General features: G+C 33.9%; 1 long non-coding RNA gene across 1 annotated transcript; it reads left to right on the forward strand.

Annotated features, from left to right (window-relative positions):
* The first annotated feature begins 3,481 nt into the window (after window positions 1-3,481).
* LOC110703660 lies at window positions 3,482-5,868 on the forward strand. Its single transcript, XR_002507730.1, has 2 exons — window positions 3,482-3,786; window positions 5,532-5,868. It is a non-coding gene; the product is annotated as an uncharacterized LOC110703660 (long non-coding RNA).
* The last annotated feature ends 2,121 nt before the right edge of the window (window positions 5,869-7,989 follow it).

The following is a 7,989-nucleotide window of genomic DNA, read 5'->3' on the forward strand; positions in this document are numbered from 1 at the left end:
ACGTCACTAATTCTCTAATATATTCACAAATCTCTAATGTATTCACAATTCTCTAATTTATTCACAACTAAGTAAGTGGCAATATAACTATTTCTCTAATTTATGCACAATTCTCTAATTTAATCACAATTCTCTAAATTATTCACAAATCTATAATGTAATCACAATTCTCTAATTTATTCACAACTAATTAGAATCAAGGTCACTAATATACACATTAAAACATACAAAAACTCAACTAAGGAACAAGGTAATGCGAAATTATTAATATATTCACAATTACCCATTAAAACAACCTAAAATTACACATTAAAACATACAAAAACTCAACTAATTAAGTAACATTTTTACTAATCTCTATTATATTCATAATTACTCATTAAATCAACCTCAAAATAACCCATTAAAACATACAAATTTTTCAACTAAGGAACAAGGTAATGCAAAATTAATCTATTGTATAATATGTATTCAAAATTTTCTTAACAATAATTGTTCAAAATGCTTGTTACCATCATATAGACTTCCCACATTGAATAACACACAAGTAGAGCAAATCTATTCAAGTTACAATGTAGCACAATTTTAATCTAAAATAAGATGAACCCATTAATTTTCTTCGCATTTCATATACAATCTAAGCAGATAGATAACAAATCTACCAATTTGCTCTACTTGAAAAGATGAACTTACCCTAAATTAGTTGGAGGTGGAAGAAGCTAAGGGGATGAGAGAATGAGGAAGACCCTCGCTGGTGGAGGTCGACAGGAGGTGGAGGCGGTGCGCGCTGGTGGAGGTGGAGGCGGTGCGCGCTGGTGGAGGTGGAGGCGGTGCGCGCTGCTGCTGTTGTTATTTGTTTCGAACAGAGAAGGGCGGTGGAGGCCGGCCGTGAAAGACAGAGAAGGGCAGGGCAGGGAGAATGGAGGTGGAGGTGGAGGCGGTGCGCGCTGGTGAAGGTGGCGGCTGTGGTGGAGGGAAAAGGTGGAGGCACTTCAAATACTCTGAAAGAGAACGAAAGAAGGGATGAACGAATGAAGGGAAGGAAAGAGAAAGAGAGGAAGAAAAGAGAAAAAGACGCGGCATTTTTTTTTTGAATTTGGCACCGGTTTGAATGGCACCGGTTTGAATGGCACCGGTTCAAACCGGTGCCTTTTTTATTTTTGGCACCAGTTCAGGCTGAACAGGTGCCTTTTCTCTTTTGGTAAAATCCCGCCCAATTCTAGACCGGTTTTGGGCACCGGTTTAGCTTGAACCGGTGCCATATGGGGGGTGCCTAATGCTTTTTTTCTACTAGTGCATATGGGTTTCAGAAAAGTGAGAAAAACTCAATCAGGAAGTAGGATCGAGCAAACAGTGCTAAAAACTGGTCAAAATTAGAACGCATATTTCTGGCTCGGTATTGGAAGAACTTGGCGCCAGAAAACAGAGGCCGGCGCCACAATTTGGCTTTAACGCTTGGCGACAGAAGCTGTCGCCTGGCGCTAAAGTCAAATAAGTGGCGCTAGACTTTGTTTCCTGACGCTAGTTCCTACATGCCTCAGCAGCTTTCTGTGCTCGATAAAATTTTCCAGTTTCGCGCAACGTTATTTCGGTCCTAGTTGTGAAAGATATTCCTCAAATTTCCTACGTGTAAAAATCCTATGTTTTTAACTCATCACGGATGGTCTTTCCAATGAGATCTTTTTTTTATGCATATGACAATAATGTTAGTCAATATTACGCACATGAAATACTTAGAACTTTTCGAGTCTCATCCGCTCATTCTAAATCATTGCCGAAATAAATTTCAGGAATTAAAATAGAAATCCTCCCTAGTGGAGTCGCCAAAAAGTGTAGGGAATATTTCAAGCATTACCCCAAACTTGAACCCCACTGTGATCATACACTACAGTACGGTGGCGTCCAAAGGGAAGGAAGCTAGAGCAAAAGAGTCTCCAACAAGTTTTAGGAACTTGTAAACCGTTCATAGGGTGAAGGTTACACCCCTTAACGATCCAGGAGATCGTCAACTCCAATAGATCTAGAACCATGACTGGTAGTTTGGGGATAAAGGTACAAATCCAACCTAAAAGAGATTGAACCTACCCTAATAATAGGCCTATACTTTATTCTTCTCGTATTCATGTGCGCTTTCTGACTAACATTCAATCAATAGGATTACCCTAAACTTGTTTAATTTGTGTTGGTTGAATATTAATGTACAAACAAAACTATTATTGATGATCACTTGAATTATAATCAAATTAACTCTAAACAAGATTATTAATTATCTTATTAAGCATGATTACAAGTACAAATTCCCTTTAAACATGCATAAAAGGTGTGATCAAACAATAACAATAAATATCAAGCAAATAATAATAATCATAATTAAAATAATCATGTTAAAGCATAATATTAATAGCAAGATCATAGGCATGATACTAACAAGATTAATAACAAACTCTAGCATGTCACTAAACATAAAAAATCAAAGCTTTAACCCTAACATGATACTAACATGAATATTAGGAAAGAAATAGGAAGCATCATACTTTTAATCATACTTGATATTAGGAAAATTTAGTTGTTACCCTAAACATGATACTAGGAAGATCAAAACACCCTAACATGACATAAGGAATCATAATAACAACCTAAACATGATTTCTATATCATAATATCAATAAATCAATTAAAGCACTTACTTGGATGTCTCGTACCTCTTTCTAATAACAAAATACGTGCGTTAGTAACTTCAAGGAAAATAATAAACAAACAATTAAATTAAATAATTGAAGTAGATATTTGGGACCAAACTCTAGAAATTAAAACCTTTCACATCTAGGGCGAAGGCAACTTCGAATTATGCTAGGTGTGTCTAGTGCTAATGAATGCGGAGTTTTGTATACAAAAGGGTTGGTTTAGAAAAGAGAGAGTACAAGCTTTAGCTTAGAGAGAGAATTAGAAAAGTTGTTGATGGAAATTGATGATTGAAAAAGGGGAGATATGACCTATATTTATAGAGAAAAATGAGGGTCGAAGAATAAGAAGAGAATCCGAATTCGAATCGAAATAGAACTCGATGGACAACAATTTTTACAGATTTTGTTTTTCTCATATCTTTTGATCTATGTGTCCAAATAAGGCATATAATATGTCGTTGGAAATATCTTGAAGTCTACTTTCCAACCCAATTAGAATCAGATTAAAATATTATGTAGATAAAAAAAATATGGCCGAAATAGTAGGACGGTGTCAGTTTTGGATAGACTTTTGTATCTCATTCATATCTTTTTTGTTATAGCTCGGATTTAATATTATAATATATCATTGAAAAGATAATTTCAAGATCTATCCAACGATATAAAATTGGAAAATCCAAGTTAATCAAATTGATAAACCTTCAAAACAAATCAAAGGGGTATCATCGTCTTTTCGCATACACATTCAGCACCCAGCAATATATTATGTGGACATCACGTAGTGACTAGATAAACGGAGAAAGGTAATTGTAATAAACGTCGTAACTAAGTAGATAAACGGAGAAAAAGGACGGTAGTAAACGTTAGGGTTTGATTCAAAAATTTTCAATTGGAGAAAATTTCCAGAAACAAAGGAACACTAAAATTTTCGTGGGCGGCGAGAGGCAAGGAATTGAGGCGTTTATTGGCTGTTGAGTGCGAGTTAAAGAGTTGTTTCTTGTTGTGTGCTACTGAAGTCATGTTTGAGATCTCTACTGTTAAGAGAAAGAGGTGTTCCGACGCCACAAGCGTGTTTGAAGAATTCAGAGGCACGGATGAATCGGTAAGTTTGTTGGTAAGAGGTTTTTAAATGAATTATGAGTAGTAATTTAATCTGACTATGTGAATTGAAAATTGAATCGCAATATTTGAAAAATGTAGTTCCCTAGTGCGGCGAATTCCCCTATTAATTATGATTGGTTTAATTGTTATTGTTAATTGCATGGACTTCTGAATGTGTAAATCAAATATCGGTGTTTTGAATTGCCAATATTGTTAAGATTGAGCGATTTTGCTGTTGAATTGTTTATTTTAATAACTAGTTTCGTGGTTATGAATGATGGTTAGTAGTTCAAATAATGTTTTTGTAAGATGTGCATGCCACTATTAATCAGAATTATGTACTCGGAAATTCAGTTCCCAAAAGGATGTAATGCCGAAATCTATAATTTATGTTCTATCATTTCAATTTCACCAAGTGTTTGGGAAAAACCTTCAATTATAATTCAAGAATTATTTATATGTATCGTATGAAATTGATTGGGACACGGAATCTGGGACAATTCCAGATTTTGAAAGGTTGCCCAAACAAACCATACTGGTATTGCAATTGTAGTGTTACAAGTAGTTGTGTTCCCATCTGTGGTATATTTTGTTGTAATGATAGTGTGTTTTTGCTGGTGTTTTCTGTTGACATTGGTCAGAAGTTACTTCCATTACATCCTGCCTTGTTCAAGGTAAAAACATGGTGTGTAGGATGGGTTGTAGTCTTGTAGTTGTTTTTATAGTCAGAATTCCCTAAATGGTACTGATATTTTTGGTAATGATTTTTAGGACAATTATTTAAGTGTGGGTGGAATTGTGAAAGCTAAAGGTGAAGTACTTAGGAAACATTCTGCTTGTAGTCGTAGGGTGAGTTTTTAATGGTTTTACTATCCACCATGATTAGGGTGAGCAATTGTTAGTTTTTATTTAAAGAGTACTTATAATTTCTTTTATTGTAGCCACCAAATATGAATTGTCGTATAGAGTCATTTGGGCGTATTTGTCAAAATATTGATGATCGGAGGACAAAGTGGGTATATGAAATGGGATTTGGGGGACTACTCCACTTTGCTTGTGGTATACATTTACCACGGCAGTTATCATATTGGCTTATGACTAGGGTTGATCCAATTAATAAAGGATTCATTTCTCCCGAAGGTCGGGAGTATCGGTTGTCAAAGAATCAGATTAGATGGATTCTAGGTATCCCAAGTGGGTCGAAGCCCGTCCCTTGTTTGAAAACTATGAAAGATGAAGTTCGCGGGAAGGCACAACAAATTTTGTTGAAATATGGGAAAACATGGGAGACTAAATCATGTAGAGAACGTGGTCTGGTTTATACATCGGTTGGCATTCCTGTGACTTCTGCGATGAAGGAGAGACTTGAAGGGAATTTTGAGGCCAATGAGGATGAAGAATTCATATCATTATTCTTGATTATTGCATTACAAATGGTTTTGTGTCCCACCCAATCACCACGATTAGCATCTGACTTGCTACCAACGCTTGGCTGTGTAATGGATACATGTGATTTTGATTGATGTGACCTAGTGTTGTCCAAACTAATGGATAGTGTATATAACTTTGGTCGTCGATTTTATGCGAATGGCTTTGCTGGGGGTTGCGGGGGATGTGCAATGTTTTTAGTGGTAAGTGTGCATGTAATTATTTAACAAATGTTTGCATTGACTGTATTTACCTATGTGTCAATAACAATAGATATCAATCACTATTAAAGTTTAACAATTATTGTAATAAGTGCAGATATATTACTTGGACCGATTGAATAGAATTTCCCATAGAGTGGGGTGCGTTTCCGCGTATTAAGGTCTGGAGTATGAAGATGATTCGGAAGGCTGGTAAGTCGGATAGGGTGCCAACAGGGGACTTCAATTAAGGTGTAAAGTTGTTTTGAAGTGACTATTGGGTAAAACCCACCATGCAAATTTTATTTTTAGCAGAAAAAGTTCTTTTGTCATTTTTTATATTTTGTATGCAGTATACTTTGACAAAATACCCCTTACATTGGACGTGGCGCTTAAAATAATGTTGTTGAAAAATTTCCCGATTTATTGATAAATTATCATCATTTGCATCAAAATTGTAATATTGGCATAAAATTGTACTCGATCTAGTAGTTAATATTATTGTAAATTGAAAAAATTATTACAAAAAAAATTGAAGTTTATCTACTCTCGTTACCGACAACTACACAAACTCTTAAAAAAAGGTCCGGATTCCAACAAGTATGTATATGCATACGATTCACTTTAAGATCCTACACATACTTGAATACTTCTAGTGACACGTTTTATTAAACGAAGTAACTTAGTTTTGCGGAACCCTTGCCTAAATAGCTACTTTAGACAAAATTTTTACCTAAATGGCTATTTTCAAAATGAAATTCCCAAAGTAGCTACAACTTATTGTTTTGAGGAAAAAAACTAGCTATTACATTGACTAAATAATACATTACCGTTTAATCATCATTTACAAATTTTTTAAATATGTGTTTTACCAAATGGATTTTTTATTATTTATAATTAAACCTAGCTACATTTTGTTGCACGTAAGGGTGTTTGATGAAATACCCAAATGAAGTTCAATACATTGATAAACTACAATCTGTTGCCATATTGGTAAATATTTTTGTTAAACTATCCACTTTCCTCTTATTTTATGTGACAATAAACTTGAATTACACTCATGTTATGCTTAAAATACGCCAAGTAAGCATTGACTCCTCTTTCTTGTTATGAACTTATGAGTCCTTACCAAGACTATTGTTTTTATTCTCTTACAAGCACAACATCAATTAACTCTAACTCCATTTTACTTGCTATTTCCTTTTAATTTTAGTTCTCTATTTGTTCTATTTTTCCATTATGGACGTATGGTATATAATATAGGCACATTGCCATTGTAAATTTGTTATTTGCTTCTTATTCAATCTTTTGTTTCTTTTCTTACCATTGGACCTTTTTACTTTTCCATTCCTAGCACAACATCAATTAACTCTAACTCCATTTTACTTGCTATTTCCTTTTAATTTTACTTCTCTATTTGTTCTATTTTGCCATTATGGACGTATGGTATATAATATAGTCACATTGCCATTGTAAATTTGTGATTTGCTTCTTATTCAATCTTTTGTTTCTTTTCTTATCATTGGACCTTTTTTTTTTCCATTCCTTTTCTCATATGTGTTGGTAGAAAGCGGTAGATAGAGAAGGAGTGTATAAATTTTTATACCATGAATGATGATGGTCTTAATGTATTACTATCAATGCTAGGCATGCCCTAACACTTTTACAAGTCTTGGTCTACCAATAACAAAAATCGTGTAATGTTGGTCAACATTTTCCTTGTGTTCAAATAAGTGTTATTTAATAAGTGTTACGCATCTTTTTTGGGATAATGACTTAAAATTAAATTATTAATATATGTCTCCCCTCTCATAATAGGAACTAGGCAAAGTAACATTTAGGCATTAATGCCTCTAAGTTCATATTCTAGTACTTGGTCTACCTTACCACTTATTAATTATGTTTCAAATAAGAATGCAGTCGGAAATCCAAGTTGTTTTGCAACCATATGACAATGGGATAGGAAAAATCAGAATTACGTCCGGTTCTCATTTACTTAACTCAGCTGAACTACCCTGAAATGAACAGAATTTATTACTGATGAACTTAAGTTTCCTTGAACTTATTACAGATAAACTCAAGTGAATTGAATTGAATAATGTATAATAGAAAGATATTAGGAGATGAACTAAATTGATTAGGGGTGCATTGAACTAAATAACCAAAAAATAAACATATGGCTTGTAGGGCTGTACAGAGTGCAGTTTAGACCGCACCAAACTGCATACCAAACCGCAAAATTAGTTGTTAGCTTCACAAATGGGGAGGAGTTTTTGCATAATGACCAAACCGTGATATGAGGTTTGGTGAGGTTTCTGAAATTATTGAGACCAAACCGCACTTCATTGAGGTGTGTGATTTTTACCCTATGTTTTCATCAAGATTATTTAAAAGCACTAAAATGTAGTAGGCAATTTTTTTACTAATACTTAATTAATGGTTTATAAAAAAAAGTATAAATTTTTTTATTTAATAATTAAAGTATATAATTAATATTTTTTTTAAAAAAAGAATAATTATAATTATAATTAAATATGGTTAAACCACAATCCGCACTGCACCAAACTTCATCTAAT

Source organism: Chenopodium quinoa, unplaced genomic scaffold (genome assembly GCF_001683475.1).
Source record: "Chenopodium quinoa cultivar QQ74 unplaced genomic scaffold, ASM168347v1, whole genome shotgun sequence".
In the NCBI taxonomy this organism is placed as follows: Eukaryota; Viridiplantae; Streptophyta; class Magnoliopsida; order Caryophyllales; family Amaranthaceae; genus Chenopodium; species Chenopodium quinoa.